Source organism: Lagopus leucura, unplaced genomic scaffold (assembly GCF_019238085.1).
Source record: "Lagopus leucura isolate 7727_CA_CO unplaced genomic scaffold, USGS_WTPT01 Super-Scaffold_100157, whole genome shotgun sequence".
In the NCBI taxonomy this organism is placed as follows: Eukaryota; Metazoa; Chordata; class Aves; order Galliformes; family Phasianidae; genus Lagopus; species Lagopus leucura.
Genome location: NW_024962334.1, coordinates 27,356,495 through 27,375,502, shown reverse-complemented (window position 1 = coordinate 27,375,502; position 19,008 = coordinate 27,356,495). Strand labels below are relative to the sequence as shown.

The 19,008-nt window shown below is 43.1% G+C and overlaps 1 protein-coding gene across 6 annotated transcripts in view; it reads left to right on the top strand.

Annotated features, from left to right (window-relative positions):
- DYNC1I1 (dynein cytoplasmic 1 intermediate chain 1) overlaps positions 1-19,008 on the top strand; it is a 196,646-nt gene continuing 177,638 nt past the window's right edge. For 4 of the 6 annotated variants that reach the window (XM_042889253.1, XM_042889251.1, XM_042889252.1 and 1 more), the window contains exon 1: positions 15,652-15,705. The gene's annotated coding sequence lies outside the window, so the exon portion shown is untranslated. Of the gene's footprint in view, positions 20-15,638; positions 15,706-19,008 lie in introns of those variants that run through there. The other 2 variants (XM_042889250.1, XM_042889247.1) reach the window with 2 other exon arrangements.

Below are 19,008 nucleotides of genomic sequence, written 5' to 3'. Positions count from 1 at the left end.
TGTAGAGACACTGCTGAGGGTGAGTGTAATCTCCAGGGTGAGACATTGCTGCCACCTATGTTTATTTGCTCTCCAGCAGTTCCAGACCTTTCCTGAGTCTTCTTTCAGAGAAAATTTACCATCGCCTATTAATGTTACAGTAAGTGAAATTAAAAAATAATAATGTTAGCACACACAAAAAAGTTCTGCTATGGATCAGCAAGTATTTGCATGCAACCTGTTTGTCCATATCAGGTGAACAGAGAGGCTATTTCTTCTCCAAAAGAGTTACTGCTCTTGGGACAGGGAGCATCCTCCTGCCCAAGGAGTTGGTGGGGTCACTGACCCTGGAGGCGTTCAAGAAACATGTAAGTGTGGTACTGGGAGATGTGGGTTAGTGGGCACGGTGGGAATGGGTTGATTGATGGACTAAATGATCTTGGGGATCTTTTTCAATCTTAATGAGTCTATCTTTCTATATTTTGCCTCTACAAAGAACCTCAAACCAGCCAAGATCAAGCAAACCAACCCAGTAAGTCAACCACAAAATTTCAGCATTCTTTATACAGTACTTGTGTTGACTCCTCTAGCATGTCATATTCTTCCGGTGGCAGAGAAACAAACCATCTTTCTGATCTGGAGAACAAAAGTTTTTGTGTCAGGAAAGGAAGATGACAAGCAAGTACATAAGACCTTTGTAATTGTGGTCAGATTTGAACTACGTGGGGTAAACGTTGGATTTCTGATGATCTTTACAGAACAGTTTGGTAGGCTGCGCTATATTAACATATAACATAACATAACAAACAGCATCTAGAAGAATAACCTAAACAAACAAAATCAAACAACAACAAACTCCCCTCAGATCTAGACAGTTTTAGCTACTATAGGCTGTGAGCAAGCTTTGATACAGCCGGATAGTTTCTCCAGCTCAGGTTCTGTGCTGCTAAAAAAAGGCAAATATGTTTCCCCACCTGTTCTGAGAACTGCAGTATTTCTGAAGATATCAGTTTTCTGCAAGTATTAAGCTCACAGAATACTGGTGTGAACTGACCCTAATTCTGTAAGGAACTTCATTGCAATTCTACACCAGCAATGCAATGCGGCTAGGACAATAAGCACAATAGTATATTACTGTCTAGTTTCCATGCAAACAGGCTGTGAGCGTTTGAACTAAATATAGGCTTCGTTAGAGCCTGGATTACATCTGCTGCATGACATAAACCCAAAGCTACTAGCTCAGATACATGGAAAGTATTTAGCTTGAGGACAGCACGAAAGAGAGAAACAAACAGTTCAGACAATCTGTTTCTGTTGGTAGCATGGTGGTTCTAGGTGTTAATCCTTTAAAAATGTCCTACTTAGGAAAAATCTGAATCTATAAAATTTTGTTGCATTCCTAATTTACACTGAGAGAGATGGTGTTTAAATATTGCCCTGCAACTGAACACAACAAAATATGAAACATTCTTTACTAATATTTCAGGAAACTATCCCCCTCCCTATGCCTGATATCCTTGAGGATGCCTTGTTTTTCCCATTGGCACAGTGTCAGCATCTCCCTAAGCCGGTACACTTTTCCCACCTCAGAAAGAAGCAGTTCCCATATCTGTCAGGGAGCTTGGTGTGCCTGCATGTCACAGTGTCCCCATACAGCACAGCTTATTTTTTGTTTGGTGTTTACGCAGAGATGGTAAGAGAAAACATTACCTATGTGCACACCAACAGTTAATCATCTAGGATTTTAAAAAGTCATTGTGAGACCTAGTCCAGGCCTCTGGTCAAACTGTATCTTCTTTTCTCTTTTAAGACAGGGAAATTCTATAACATTTTGTGGGGCAACGCTCTCTTCTGCATTGAAAATCAAAACTTCCATGGAAATTCAATATGATTCCTCTGAAATTATTCTGTGCATTTCCTACCTAAATTTTTCAAATCTGTGCCAGTTCTCACTAACTGTGAGTCTATCCCTTTGTTTAAACAGATACCAGCTAAGCATTTAGTAGGGGACAGTACTGCCACTAACCTCTGTGTAGGCACCTTATCAAAAAATAGAAGGACATGTTTGTTAGAACTGACAAATACCTTCTATATGCCCAACTTCCTGGAAACATAACTTAAAGCATGTTAAACAAACGACTAATCCTGCTTTCAAAGTGTTGACTTCCAGAGTTAAATGAGCAATGAGACACTATCATAGACCCACATTTAGGGGGCTGAAATACTTATTAGGGAAGCTGCTGCTTGTTCCTCTTGACCCAGAGCTTCTGCTAAGTGCATTTAAGTGGAAATCACTCCTGAAATGTGAAAAATCTTGGTGTGCACTCTGCAGGTATGGTGTGGCTGTTGCAGTCACATGTGTGTTGTAGCCTTTCTTGGTAAATAATCAGAGAGAAAAGGTGGAATTTGGCTACCTCCTGAGCTGAAATTAGTTGCATTTTAATAAACAAAGAGGTAAAATGTTGAGGAAAACTATTGTACAGACAGAAAAAGGGTTTGAAACTACTGCAGTAAACAAATTCTATCTCCTATTCCACAAAACACCCCACACTCAGCCCTGTGTGGCAATGCATGATATTGTGACAGCTAACCCAGTTTTTGTGGAACTGCCTGAGCTCAGGTCTTTTCCTTGCTGAGATCCTTATAATTCTTTTTATTATGCTCACCCTTTATGTGCCTGGTTGCTTTCAGCCATACTAAACACCCTGCTTTCCAGATTTTGTTTATATTTGTTTCCAGTGCTTATATTTGGTCACTGCAGTGTCCTTTGATGTTCACTAAAGAATTTATATATATTTTATAAGTTTCTTGGAATTTTATTTGCTGATTTCTAAGTAGAAATAACAAATAAATTTTCAGGAAAAGTCTTCAAGCTGCTTTAGTGGTCCCTTATTTTTCTAGTTCGTACATTCCTGCATTGTGTGTCACAAGATACACAAAAAGCAGCTTCTCATATCATTGTTATGTATGAACAAGAGGCAGTGTATGAGGAAGCTGTGACTTGCAGGTGATTTTATTTCAAATTCTAGAGAAAGAATCTTTCTTTTCCCTGATCATTTTGTCCAGTGCTTCTCTTATTAGTTGCAGACCAGCTCATGTTTCTGATGGTGGCAGCACTGATTTAAAATAAAACAAGAATCCTTCGCCCACATAATATTAAAAATATAGTAGAAGGGCTCCAGCTGCAAGTCCCTTCACCCACACCCAAAGAGGTATTAACTGTCAAGTAATTTGGCAAATGGAATCTGAGATAGTTCTGGAGGTCAACATGTAGGACAAAGTCAGATGGCAACATCTGCAAGATAATAATGAAGATAAATAGTTAGTATGTTAAATATCCATCTGTAGAAATCTTCTCTTAAATTCTAAAGATATAGTAAATTTTACATCCTTTTACTTGCTAGGAAGGTCGCTTAGATGTTGTGCAGTGCATAGTCCCAGTGTATCCATGTGGTCAGTTTTCTTACATATAATAAAATAAATGGGAAAATTTAGGAGACACATTTGGTACTCATTATGAGTAAATAGTACTTATTTTGAAGAATTATAATCTAACAGATAGTGTCAAATAAGATATTTTTGACAGAGGCACTACATCATATAGATAGACTGGTGTATACATTAAGTTCTTCTCTTCTGTATTGTCAAAATACTATCAAATAGGCTTTTGAAAAAGCCTGCAAATTACCTATGACAAATACAGTCAAGTGTGCAGAATCATTACAGTATTCCTCAAAGGGTAGAAAATCACTAGACAGAATCACAGCATTTCAGAACGGCTGAGGTGGGCAGGAGCTCTGGGTCCATGTGGCTCACCCCCTGCTCAACAGGGACACCCCAAGCAGGGTGCCCAGGCCCATGTCCAGGTGGCTTCTGAAGGTCTCTGAGCAGATCCCACAGCCTTTGGTACCTGCGGGTACCCTCTGTGCACCCACACAGCACAGCAGTGCTCCTGGTGTTCAGAGAGACCTCTTGTGTTCCACTTGGTGCCCAGTGCCTCCTGTCCCAGCACTGGGCACCAATGAACAGAGCCTGCCTCCGTCCTGTTTGCACCCTCCCCTCAGGTATTCATCACATCGGTCAGATCCCCCAGAGCCTTTCCTTCCCCAGGCTGAACAGCTCCTGCTCTCTCATTGTCTCCTCACAGCACAGATGTTCCAATCCCTGCACCATTCTTGCAGCCCTTCATTAGGACTCTCCAGTAAACCTTAATCTGCCTTGCACTGAGGAGCCCAGAACTAGACACAGCACTCTATGTGAGGCCCCACCAGTGCTGAATAGAATGATCACCTCCCTCAGTCTGCTGACAAAATTCTTCCCAAGGCAGCCCAGGGTACCATTAACCTTCTTTGCAGCAAGGACACACTGCTGGCTCACGTTGGACTCCATATCCATCAGCACCCCACATTTCTTTTTGCTCTCCAGCCCAGTGAGTCCTGATGCTGGGGTGGCTCCATCAGTCCATGTCTCAGACCTCCCAGGTCCCTCTGGGTGGCAGCACGGCCCTCTGGGTGTATCCCTGTTTTTCCCAGTTCTGCCACCTTTGAACTCGCTGGAGGTCTGTCTTCCACATCGCTAATGAAGATGTTTAACAGGGCAAAACCCTCCTGCTAGGCCTCATACCATCAACCACCATCTGAACAAATGAGCTTAGCCAGTTTTAAATCTACCCCACTGGCCAAGATGAGGCTCTTCTGGGAGATAGCATCAAAGAACTTACTGTAGTCCAGGTTGACAATACCCACTGATCTCCCTCCATTTTATACTTTCTTTGCATGTAAATTTTCTAGGAAGCTCCTAAGTATGACTGACATGAACAAGTGTACAATTCTTACAGAATAGTTTACAATTCCATCGCAGTTTTCAAAGGCTCGAAGAGACAAATGTAAGGCAGCAGACAGCACATCGTTCTGCCGCCTAGTGGCAGTATCTCACTACGTAGCAGTAATTAAGTGTTACACTTTCTTCTTGAGAATTCTCACACTTCTATTATTTTCTCTTAGTCATTTCTTTTTCATGCATTAGAACTTCTTTATAGTAAAAGATCAATCGATGTCAGAGCCTTCTTGTATATACCAAGAAGTCTGAATGAATAGGAAAATCAAGAGTATTGAATAACTGTATTTTACTAGCAGTGCAGCAGTCCCATCAAATCAGCAGTATTTGAACACACGCTAATAAAAAGGTAAGGGGGAAAAAATACTGCTCCAGTGGTTTTGTAATCGTTTATGGCTGGTTTTCTTATCTCCTGTTTTAGACACAAAACTCAGTTAAACAAGAATTTAAATTGACAAAGAATAAAAAATGACTGGTGACTGTTCCAATCCTTCTGATGCATCATGTATATGCACTGCTCTGGAATATATCCATGCCGCTCACTGAAATTTTTCGCAGCCTGTTTCACAGCTCACCAGAGGTGTGGGGATAAGGATAGATACTTCCTGGATATGAAGCAAGCCCATAGAAATCAAAATGTGCACTATGAAAGAGCTGCCTCAGCATGCTTTGAAATTCATTGAAATGATGTTTACTGCATACACAGAGAGCCATTTATTAGGCAAACAGGAAAGAGATGATATGAAGCCTATATTAATAAAGCAGAATATTAGCTGCCCTTTTTTAGGAGAGATATAAAGAAAGTACATGCATAGATGAACCAGTGGAAAGCAGAATATGTGGGCACCCCCAGAAGAGATTTTTATTTGCTGGAGAAAGATGAATGTATATTGTCTAGTGACTAGTGGCAACCATGCAGGAGCAGGCTGGTAGAACTGCGGTGGGTAGAGGTGAATCTTTCACGACACGTATTTATGTGATCTTTTACAATAGACAGGTAGAGTTGATTTGCAGCTCATCTGATTAAAAGATGTCATCCGCATTTAGGCTACAGGCATCTCCCAGCACCAAGGACTGCACTCACTCATGCAGCAGCTATCCAGCTGCTCTGCTCACTCAGAGGGAGGCCTGGAGGCTCTGAAGGAGGCAAGTAGAGCTGGGCAGTGCTGCAGCCTCCCTGAGCTATTTGCCAAGGCCCCTCAGCCTCTCCCTCACCTACCATATCTGTGCCCATGCTGTTCTTCAACAGATGAGACCCTCATGTAACACAGGGTCCAGGAGATGCCAGCAGCACTGCACGGATGAAGGACAGCTGTGCTTCTAGGGACTGTTGGTCTCCAGTGCATTTGCAAACTTCGGTGTTCTTCAGCTTCCATGAGCGGAAGCAACTTGTCTTGGGAAAGGCTGGGGTAGAGTGGGCTCATAGTGAGGCACTTTGGGGAACAACGCAGCAGTGTCAGGACAGCACTGACAGATTTTGTGGCTGACACACAGTATTTCATGGGCAACAAATCTGATCCTCAATTGAGGTTAAGAGATTGCCTCTCCCAGCTTTCCTAGGCTGACTGGCACCACACAGCCAGTGAGACCCACAGCAGCTCTGCACCAGCCCTGCTGGGTGATGCTGAATAGCCCTGCTGTAAGTAGGTCAGACACGCACACATGGAATCAGCACTTGTCTTAGTCACTCTGAAGCAAGCCTTCTGCTCCCACCACTAGGATAAAACGCTTTTTGGAGCGCAACAGCAAGGTGTGGGGCATCTGAGACAGCACAACCCTGACAAGAACTCCCTTTCCTCCTCTATAGTGGGCATTGTGAACAGATAGACTGAAGACTGTCACATTCCCTGCATTATGTTCATACTCCTGCAGGGAACGTGGGTTCATGAGGTTCCTGCTGTGCACTGGTACGGCATGAAACAAATAACTCAATACAATCAGACTGTACAGTTTTCCTTTCTCTGCATGCACTGTTGTCAGATGTCTCATGGGCCACATGGGAATATGGTCTGAGGATGGGCACTTCCTTGATTAGGCCATCAGGAAGCCTCACCACCCTCTAACTGTCCAAGAAGTAACGGAGTTGCATATACAATCCTTCATGTCCCTAATACCCCTCCCTATTTTCCACTGTAGCCCATCTCTCCTAGCAAGTAGCTTTCTAGCAGAGAGAACTCTTCCTTAAAGATGACTTTTGTCTTAACTTTTCAATTAGCATTTCCAGCTTTGTTGTTTTCTGAAGTTGCCCAGTTGCTCCAGGAAACAGAGGCCAGCAGCTATACTTCAAAGAGCTGTGTGGGATCAATTTGACACTACAGAGCACTACTGCAACAGATATCTGTGACAGATATCTTTCTGTCCATCTCTCCAGGATTACTATCCTAGAATTCCCGCAGTAATAAACTTTGTTTACCTGTTGTGCAGAAGGAAAGCCCCTTCATAGTCCTGCTGCATTTGATGACCACAGTTCCAGAGGTAAGAGAAGCTGCCACCTCCTGGGGCCATGAATTTCATGCTGATATCTCCATTTTCTTGGGTGGAAACACAGATACAATTCTTTCCTCATTCTGTCACTGACTTGACATCATCTGGGCCGTGCTAGAGGGATGCCTCAACCTGAAATCACAACAGCTTCATCTTTGACTGTCACTGTCTCTCCTTTCACTGATCAGGGAATGATTGCACTGTGACTGCTGACATTTATTCACAGAACGATTGCTGTCTCTGCTGCTTCGGAGTGGCTTTTTCCACCCACAGTCCTAGGAGAAAAAGGAGGGGTACACCAATCCCTTTCACACCCTTCTCACTTTCTAGCCCTACTGTTCTTGGACCCTTGCATAAATCTTGCACAGCTACTTGTTCTGACTCTGTCCAGTCCTAAAGTTCATCTGAGGCCTTAACTCACCTTAATCCCTATTTACTTTAAAAAATATTAGCTTCATACCAATCTAGTGTATGATGTCCTAAACAACCCTGCTTCCTCCATCTCTTCTGTGGTGTTTGCAGACCTCTAGGCTAAGCAGAATGGAGCAGGAGTTTTTATTACCAGTGGACAAAATTCATTCTTGCCCCAAGGACATTATTCTAGAGATGTTTTTTTGTTGCAGGCATAGCTGGGTTATGCTTGAGGGGGGTGGACAGGCAGCCCTTGAGAATGGCATCAGGCATGAAATGCCTACATCACAAGGGGTGGCTTAGAGGATAGTTGTCAGTTACATTCGTATACATGAGGGAGATATAGGCATTCCTCAGACCAAAAAATGTCTGAATCAAACTGCACACCAAGAACAGACATCTCAATGCAGGAGATGGATGTGCAGTACAGTTGCGGGGAAGAAGTCAAGATTAAGAATTGCCTTGTACTACTGATGGAAACTGCTGAATCACGGCCTGAACCTCTGATTGATCACCTGAGGCGAGCAACCAGTCAGCCACAGGAACACAGGTGAAGGCAATTCAGCTGTGCTGCACCTCTCCTGGACCCATTTAAGAGCTGACTACCAGTGGGGAAGGCTCTCTTCTGGAGGTCCTCTCTGCTGGAGTTTCATAGTGAGCCCAGGATATGGGTAAGCATCCTATCTATTCTGCTTTGGTATAATAATTTTGTAGCTAAGCTCTCTGGTGTATCTCATAACCATAACATCTGTATGTTCGTTGATTGTACAACTACAGTAACAGTGCTAGAAGCCTGCTGGCTTTCAGATCTGCAATTTGAGGGATCCCAAATCACCTCACCTTTTTATGCCACTGACATGCAACTTTCTGCTTGGGTGTTTATTATGATAGATAGGTTATTAATTTTGGCTACATGAGCCAGCCACCAAATTCCAGCCTGATGTGCATAAGTGATTTGATCTTGCAAGGACCTGTGGTATGTATGGTATAAAATGGTACGAAGGCTACTTGCCTGCTGAATGCTAATTTGCACTGTGTTGGTGGAACAATGTGTGCTGCCCTATCTTTTCCCTGAGGCTCCCTTACTAAGATGGTTACTTTGTCTGAAAGCTCATCATATTCAGTAGTAATTTTCCTCAGCTCCTCCACTATTTATTTTTAGAATTAAGTAAGAAAAAAATACCTATCTACAATCCTGGATACTGACAGCTATTTGGGATCAGAAGCAGTGTAGAAATAATCATGCTCACACACAGCAACATTAAATTCCCTTAACCAAGCAGCAATTTAAAGCAGCGCAACAAACTCCACCCAGAACTGTTTTATCATCCACCCGCTTTTAAGAAGATTAAATTGTTATATTTCTCTGCTGCTTTCATCTTCCCTCTGTGAGTGCCATCCAGGCCTCCAGGCAAGCATAGCTGCTTATCCTCATCTGGAGACTTCAAGTCAGGGAAAACAAGAGAAAGCAAAAAAGGCAGACTTACTTGTCAACAAGCTACGGGTATGGATTAGAACAGCTATACAGAAAAGACATATTTTAATGCTATACATAGCAAAAACTCAGGGCACCTCTTGAAAATTTTGTCAGGCACTGAAATGTTGATAGCCAGTTCTAAAGAGATCCTGATCACCTCCATAATAAGTCCCTGTTATTGTCTCTGTAGATGGGATATTAAGCTAGAATTTCTGATTAACTTACACCAATAGTCAGTCCAACTCATGGTTAAAGCACAATGGAGAGGCCAGCAATGTCTTAGGCAGAAGTACAAAAAATAACAAGTATTTCAAAGAGACATTTTAGATAAACACTTTTTTTTTTTAGGATCTTCTCTCCAGTATGCATTTCTGCTTCCTTCAATCACAAGAATTATGTGCCATAAGTTTCAGTTTGTTGTCAAAAATACCATTTACCAGGTTACATCCTAATACATCTCCAAGATACGTTAAATTCAGGGAGCACCTTATATGTACAGCAGACTTTAACTTGGACTGGTAAGGCTGTGCTTTAAGTTAATATTTAGTATATCTCTGGAATTGTGCACAGAAATGTCATCCCTTTTCATGTCTGTGTCAATGCAAGCTATTGTTTTAATCAAATACAAAGGACTGGATTTTAAACTAGGTAGTGTGGGGAAATTAGATAGGATTTTGCAAAGAGAAGAGAACTGCTGTAGAGATCTATGAGTTGCTAATGCTTCTGTAAATTCAGCCATTTTTCCTTCCCCTTTGACCAAGCTCTTGAGTCATAAGGAACTTGACACAGACCCTAGTGGACTCTCCCATTTAGTTCCTTGGTTTGGTTTGTGTTGTTTTTTGGGGCACTTCAGCCTATTTATCTTCTGAGTCCTTTATACAAGCTCTAGAACTCTCCTTTTGCAGCTTCCTCAGCAATTCAGAGCACAAGCTGGAACAAAACACTGCGAAATCCTTCCAGTCTCAAGTCCTTCTTCTAGAAGCCGCTGAGTTCCACTCAGGAAAGTGTCTTTCAGAAACTCTCAGTTCCTTCCCAAAGTGCCTGGTTTACTGCTAAGTTTCCAAACTTTTCCCAGCACACCAAAACTTTTCAAATGAAATGAACAATTTGCATTACGTGGCAAGCATTTGCAATTTAAAGAGGCAGTAGTTAAATTTCCAGACGTTTCTTCCTTGTGTACCATTTCCATGCCTCAGTTAAAAGTGCAAAAACAGAAGCCTGGGTAATGCTGTGTTTGAATGGGCAGAGCCTCAAACAGGAAGCCATGTCCATAATTCCTATTTCAGATGTGCTGTACTGCTCAGTTTTAGGATGACATGAAAAAGAATTTCTTGGAGAATTATGGTTATCTTTCATGGGAAGAGTAGGATTCCATACGATTAATTTTACCTTGAGAACCAACTTTACTCCACAGTCATGCTGCTTGGCATCTCTGCTAAGCTTCCTTTCATTAATTTACAGAGATGTAGATCTAACTTCCAGTTAATTGCTGTTTTAGTTGGTGCTTATTATCACTTCATGTTTGTAGTACAGTTTACCAAGTCTTTTCAATCACAGTTGATAGACGAATCAACTAACTTCTCTATAGGTAGGTAGACTTTGGAATTTATAGTTTCATATAAAGAGCAAATATGGGGCGTATATCAATCACAGTGTATGGTTAACATTATGAACGCAGCCTGCTGTTCTATTTTTTGAAGGTAGGATGGAAAGAAGAGCACTCATGTGGATTGCTCTGTGAGAAATGCTGCTTTCTGTGCATAGGCATTTTCCCTTCCTGCAAGTGCCATTCTTTTTGCTCTTAGCTCTCCTTCATTTTCTGTTCTGTTACTCGAAGAGCAGTAAGAATAAAATGATTTGTTGCAGACTTACTACTCCTGTGCTAGACACCCAATGCATCTCATGCCTTACTGCTATCAGGTTGATTTACAAATCCTGAAACCAGCACCTTATCTTCCAGGTCCCTCAGCTATGTGCATGTACAGATGGGTGCCCAAAGTCCAACTTTGTTGAAACTGTTATTATCTGTCCTTCTAACTAATCTCTTTGGTGACAGAGCTGCAGGAAAGTGAAGAACAAAATATGAAAAGAGGCTTAGAAAATATTCTGTCACAAAAATCATTGTTTCTAATCAATATGGAACTTGCTCATCTACCAGAGATATCCTTGTTCCTTCTACTTCTGTATCACATCTCACAATTTTGCCATTCCTTTCTGAGGGGAAAATTTCTTCTTTTTAAGGTACTTAAGGTTTTTTCAGCTTTGCACATGTATTTGAGCAAAGATCTAGCAAATGGGAATCTATTAATTGCAAATCAATTGTTAGAGGAACTATTACTGACTTTGTGCCAGAAATCTTTTAGATTCATTGTTTGGTACTAGAGCCTATTGTGAATATTCAGACTATCCCAGCTTGCAGAAATTTCAGCCCAAGACCCAGTGATGTGCCTGGAGAACTAGGTGCTTTTAGCAAACAGTTAAGAAAAGCTCTCCAATGCTCTCTCTTTAAACTACTTTTTCATACTAACCAACTGCCCATGCATTTCTTGAAAGACCAGCAACCAGATCATCTGTGAAAAGATTTCTAAAGCCATGTGTAATAGTGCCCTACAGAGACATTAGTGCCATAACAATAAACCTGACTTTAGAAGTGATATTCTACATTTTTTTTCTGAAGGGTGCTTTGATTTTTTTTTTTTTTGTCTTTTGATCCTTTGTTTAATCCATTGCCTTTGAAAAGCTGCAAGGCATTTTTTAACATCCTCAATTATCTGCAGAGGTCTATCATGCAAAGCATCTGAAAAGTAGTGGTAGCATCATTTACATTAAGCCCTGCAAATGTTGGCTTTGAAATTAATTTTTAATCTTCCTGTGGCACAAATTTCCAAAAGGGTTTGCCTACTTCTGTTAGACTGTTACTGCACTTTGTGAAGGAGGAGTTGTTGGTGCCTAAGGGAGGGAAATACAATGCACTGATAATCATTTGTCTCACATTGCACCATAAATGGTTATTGGCTGTCACAGCAACTTAAGCCAATCTTCATTAGTAAATTGCATGTGAACATCTCTACATAAAGTGACTTCAAAACAAAATGGTGTCAATTTGCTTCCCTTAGACATTTCAAGTCTAGCAACCAAATATATTACACAAAATGTTCACAGAAACCTCTAAAATTGTGTTTCTGTAAGTTGGAAGAGGGGAGACAGGCAAATAATGTGCTTTGGGTATTTTAAGGATAGACTTTTATCCCATGCAATTAGTAGGCTGTGATGAGCTCCGAACTTCCCCTTAATTTCCAATTTCTCTTTAGATGGTGCCATGGTTAGTGTGTATGTGTACAACTGACCTTTGCTGAAGAGAAAGCTGCTTGTCAGATGTGCGTAATTGCTAATTGTTTTGCCCTCTTGATCTAATTACGTAGTTTGAAGCTAAAATACTACCTTATGAGTTCACAGAGCAAGAACTTAAGATTATTTTAAAAACTTTAAATTTAAACTTTGCCCTGCTGCACATTCACCTGGTAATTAAGCCCAATACATAATCACATAATGCCTGCTGGCAGCATATAAGGAGTTGGATAATATTATGGATTTGTTTGAGAAAACATAAAATTAAGGCATGTCCTGTGGTGCACTGAAATGACTGAATGTTTTTCATGAAGCATTGTTAAAAAGGTGCCATTGATTATGACGACTTTTTGTTAAAAAAAAAAAAAAAAACTTCTAGAAATGTAAAGATCTTATCCCATTTTGTAAAATTAGTAATGATACAAATTACTTTAGAACAAGAAATAAACAAAAATGACAAGAGCTTATGCTGTGGAAAATTATGGAAGACAGTGGCGGGAATGAGGTCAAAGAGAACAGAGCATTGCTTGTAGGGAAATTAGATATTCCTTCAGATAATTATTTAATGGGACTAACTGCATATTTTTCTCATGTTCCCAAATTCTGCCAATTCTGGGATCACCTATTAAAAATACAGAGCTGGACTTGCTTCCCTCCAAATCTCCTCACAGTAGGTAATTTTGAAGAGAAGCTGTGTATTTTTTTTTTTTGTGCTAATAGGGCCACTGACACACTTTTGTACACGATCTCCCACCACTCAATGAGCTTTTGTCTGGACCTCTTGTGTTTCATAAGTGTTGGTTTGTTTTCACTTTTCCTTTGACATTACCATTTTGATGTTTCATTCCTATACTTGAAAAACAGTGGACCACCCCAGCAAATATTGCCACTTTTAATGAGTATCAAAACTGTGTCCCATTGGACAGGGTTTTACAGTGTGTTTTAAATAAATTCCTATGTGAGTTGTTAATAGAACATAAAATGCTATTACTTTGTAACAAAAACGTGGGACTCAACAGCTTTACAGACTTATTTATGATGTACAAATAGTGCTTAAAAATACTATTTTAATGGCTACTAATAGCTACTATGGACATTTAATATGAAATAGTTGAGAAAATGCCACAACAGTGTAGGTTTTTGACCATCATAGTCAAAAGGGCAGAGTTAAGAGACGCTGTGCTCATTCACACTCGATAAATACTTGATATGTTCATACAGCATGATGGCATGCTGTACCATATGATGCCATGTTGTATGTATATGATACCAACATATCTTTGTCACATATGTAAGATATCATGTTAACACAGTGAATCCTCACCAGACCTCATCAGAAACCAATCTGATTTGTCAGCTCAGGAGTACTAAATGAATCCAAAGCCCTCTTAGAAACCAGACAGGAATAATTTAAATGACAGCTAAGTTTGAAGTGTATTTGCAAAAGAGACACAATCCCCCAACAACCTCAGACAAGTTTGAGATTGACGCTCAAGTTGAAACCAAGGCCAAGGCTTTTGTAAGTAACCAGCAGTTTCCAAATTTGTATTGAGTATCTGATTTTGGAAGGGCCTTACTTTCAGAAATGACTATGAACTGCCCCAAATGTGCACTTAAAAACAGAATTTTTCCACGTGCCCCAGGCTGTACAAGCAGAAGATGTCTTAAAATTAATCTTACAGGAGAACAAGACACGAATCTTCTCTGCTTCAGTTCCAATTACACTGAGAAACAATTATTTCATCACCATGTCTTCATCCTCAATGGGTGCCATTGTTCTTCAAGGCTCTTCATTTCCTGGCCAGGTGCAGTCCATCTAGGTCTAACACAAACAAGATGAGATGCAAATCCTTGATAATTTTCCACTAGTCTGGATCTACCACACACTTCTCAGGACAGGGCTGGACCTGGAATGACAATGGCTGGTGTTGGTACATCCTGCTAAAACAAACAAGGTGTGTCCCTCAGGGGTCAGTACTGTGACCAATGCTTTTTAACATCTTTATCAATTACATTGACTGTGGGATCAAATGCATCCTCTGCAGTTTGCAGACGATATCAAGCTGTGTGGTACAGCTGACGTGCCTGATGGATGGGATGCCATTCAGAGACCTAAACAGGCTGAGCAGCAGGCCCAGGTGAATCTCATGAGGTTCGTCAAATCCCAGTGCAAGTCTTACACCTGTGCTGTGGCAACCTGCACTATCAGTACAATCTGGGGAATGTTAGGAGTTACCAGTGCAGCCCTGCTGAAAAGGGTGTAGGGTTACTGATGGATGGCAGTTGGGTATGAGTCAGCAGTGTACCCTCGTAGCTCAGAAGGGCAAATGTGGAGCCCCGTCCCTGAAGACCTCTAAGATTAGGCTCTATGGGACTCTGAGAAACCTGATGAAGCTGTAGGTGTCCTTGTTTGCTGAAGGGGTGCTGGACTAGATGACCTTTAAGTGTGCCTTCCAACTCAAAGGTTTCTATGATTCTGTTGGTCTGGTCATAATGGGGTTGATAGCCAGGCCACCATGGAGCTGGTACCAAGGTGGTAGAGGAGGGGGTGAGTAAGCAGGCATGGTGTGATATTTAGATTGCTTTAAGGGTGATGAAAAAGATGTGGTAGAGCTGCTGGCTGAGTTGGTGTAAGGGAGATGTGAAGGAAGCTATGGGGGATGACAGCTGGACTGTGCAGGAGGTGATGGCAAGGCCCTTGCAGGGGTGATAACGAGGCTGCCACTGAGCTGGTGGCTGAGCTGTCACGGGCCGAAGGCTGCGCCCGTGTGGGAGGTGACAGTGAGGAGACCTCGGAGCAGCTGAGGGGGCTTCTAGAGTGGGGAGCGTCCGAGCGGGCCCTGGGCCCACGCCGCCACCTGCCCTGCGGCCCCGCCCCGCCCGCTCCTCCTTGCCGCCCCTGGGGACGCCGAGCGGCGGCGGTGGGGGGTGTCGCTGCCGGGGGCGCGCGGGAGGAGGAAGAGGAGGAGGGGGCGGGAGGAGGAAGGCGGCAGCTCTCGGGAGGAGCCTGTCCAGCGTGAGACAGCACATTCAGCCGGCGGCGGCGGTCCTGCCGCAGGAACGGGCGGCACCGCGCACCGCCGCGACGGCGGCGGCCATTTGGGCTACGGGGTTCGGTGGGAGCTGCGCGGCAACGGGAGTCGCTCCGCATCGCTCGGGCGCCGACGGAGGTAAGGCACCGCGGGGCCCGGTGGGGGCCGCGCTGAGGCGGCCGTGCGCGGGGCTCCGCTGGCAGCTGGGGGACGCCGGGGTGCCGCCTTCCCGCCGGGTGCCGGGCCGGCGGGCAGCCGCTGCGGAACGCGCTCGGCCCCGGCAGAGGATGGGGGAGGTGGGGCCGGGGCAGCGGGCAGCACCCCGACCCGCCGCACCTGCTCTGGTGAGGGCGGCCGCCGGGTGCCTGCTCTGAGCCTCAGCGCCGCGGAGGTTAACGCGGAGGGAGGAAAAACAAAGTTTTCCGTCTTTAATTTGTTTTTAGCATTGCGTGAGCAACAGAGGGTTTGTTAAAGTCCACAGCGATAGTAGATGGAGAATGAGATCTTTTCCAGGTGATTGGCGGGCAGGGCCAGAGGATGATCAGTGAGAGGCCTTTTTTTGAGGCGGTCAACTATACAGTGTCAAAAGGGTGTGATTGCGGTTACATCTCCTGGAATGCCCCGGGTCAGCAGATAGCCGAAGGCCCCACGGCATCTCCTAGACAAAGCCCCTCTCTCATTAATGGGAGCAAAGCAAGTTTCTGCAGTGATGTTGACATTAGCAAAAAGCGGGAAAAAAAAATCAGCTGTGAATACACATAAAATAAAGCTTATAACCAGACTGAGGAATGCAACCTCCTAATACAGCAGGAATGAAATGCAAAGACCTGACGTGAAGTTGGCACATGGCTCTGGCACTGTGCCTCTTAATTCACCCTGACACGCTGGGTTTTGTTCGCTCCTCGCTTCCACGTGAGGATGTTGAATTGCCTCTGAAATTACTCTAAATGTTATGAAGCACAGTACTGTTAAATCAGTTTCCAAATGGAAATGCAAAGCCCAGCACTCTGCATCTGTCTCCTGGTAGATGGTGTTGTCAGAGCCTCTGGGAGGAGTTTCACTGCTGTTGCTACCAATGTGCTTTGGTGAAGTGCCTCACTTGTTCTCGCTGTGTTAATGGGATGAAGTTACGTGTCTTCCTTTCAGATTCAATTATGTTCCTCTTATTACTTTCTTTTCACTTACGAGGACTTCTCTAGCAGGAGTCTCATGCTTGGAATGAATTTCATTCACTCTCACTGTGATTTCCTTATAATTCTTAGCAAAAATGTCTGTCTTTAGCGCAGCTGTATTCATTCCCTGCCCTGGGGGTGCACCCAGGTCTTTGCCTCCAGGAGCACTCAGTGTCATCGTCATTAGCTGCTCTGTAGTGTTAGTAATCTATGACAATGTGAAATGTATTGCCCCTTCTGCGCCTCCTTCCCTGGACACAGACTGCTGTGAGCATTGTGGCTTGCTATCCCCTTCCTTGTTATTCAAAAGACTTCTGAAGACCTTGTGTTATAGCACAAGGAAGAGATTGCTTAGATTAACAGGATTGTTATTCTAGCTCTCCATGTCTCTTCCCAACCATAGCATACCTTTAAACAAGCATTACCTGTAGCTCTTCCTATGTACAGTTCAAGAGAAGAATTGTCCTTCAAGGAGCAGCAGTAAGGCGTGCCCTGCACATGCAGTGATTACCAGAAATCTGGTTACTCAAATAGCATTCAGGCAAACACTTTTTTGCATCCTGCAGGTTTTACAAATCTGATCTGCGAACTCTTTCTATAGAAGTAAATTTTCTACAGAAGTAAAGGCAGCCTGGTGCATTTCATTGTGATAACCTTTCTGTAGTTGGTTGGTTGTTAGGCTCTTTTCATTGAAATACACTTATTTGTTTTCCAGTCTGTGTTTTTCCAGCTTCTGCTTCCTGTTATGTCATCTCTCACAGATAAAAGCCTTGGTTGAGCAGGTGCCTTTTGTGTTGATATTCAAAGTGATGAACCAAGACCTCAGCTGCTTTGATGGAAGCCATGCAGAGCACCTTGGCGGAGCTCTCACTACTACAGTGTGCTGGGCAGTGGGTGGAGAAGGAGAAAGATAAGGGAGCAAAACTGAAAAGAAGAAAAAGAGCATAGAGGGAAAGGGTGTATATGCCTTTTTTTGAAGCTTCACCAACTTACACTGACAACTCAAGTAATTATGCTCTGAAGAATATACTCTAGGACTGCTTGGGCTCATAAACTGATGCTGTGTCTCCAGAGCCTTGTTGAGTTCCTTCAGCATGGTCTGACTAACAGCAGAGATAGTAACTGGGAGTCTTTCAGAGCCTTATGCCTGGTGCCAAAGCAAGCTGCTACTTGGAGGTGGTGGTGGTGGAATCTTCACCCTAAGATCTTTGTATATCCCTGGGCTTTAACTTCCAGAGAAATTTAAAAGAAGTCCCCATTGAGGAAGTATTGGCCTCTGCAAAGGTGCAGCCTTTCATGCTTTTTGCAGCCGCAGCCAGCCATTATTGCCTTAGTGCATTGCTCATCTGACATTTTTGTATTTTCACAAAAAAAAAAGCCATAATGACCATAGATTTGCTTTGTATATATATAAACTTCTGTGTATATAAAAGGGATGTTTTCCAGGAAGAGTGCTAGTAGAGTGTGAGTGTGCTAGCCAAGTGCACCTTGTACAGCAAGACTGTGCTAAGATTAGCCAGTGTAGCTTACTTTAGTTCACTGGAACAACACAAGTGATACAGGTGAATATATGCTCATATGTATGTAAGGGAGCTTGCTATCCAGATGGGAGATTGTGTGATATCTGCATGGCTGACCTGTATAGGCAGGAAGAAATGGTAATGGAGAAATGACACAGCTTAAAAACAGAAAATCTGAAAAATCTTAGGGAAAATGTGTCTGCAAATCTGTGAAGGTTGCCTGAGGGAGACACCGGCTCTGTCTGAGTCTCATATAGACACAATATGTCCCTTTCACTATTTGGTAATTATCCATCTAAAACCATGCAAGCTCTTTTTACTCAGACATGACATTGGAAGCTGTTGTTCGCTTGGCCATCTGTGAGCACTCAAAATAAGGCAGTATGCAGCGTACATGAGCCTGCTCCTCCACACTGTTCATTTTAGGTGCCATAAGCTTGCCAACTTTTCTGAGAAATGGCTACTTCCAGGCAGATGGCAGGAAAGTCAGGAAGCTGGAAGCAGACTGACGTGTAGATCTCATGGAGACGAGGCATCTCTCACCGTGTTCAGCCCTTCTTGCTCACTGCTTTGAGGCAGAAGCATTGTGGTGATTGCGTGGCAGTGCCCTGCAGCAGCAGAAGGCACAGAGCTGGGGGTGTTCAGAGGACTGGTCCTATCAGGAGTATCTCTGTGATTATCCTGGGGGTGAGTCTGGCCTCCAGAATGAGGCCAGGAATCAGCAGTGCACCTTGTTTGAAGGCCATGAG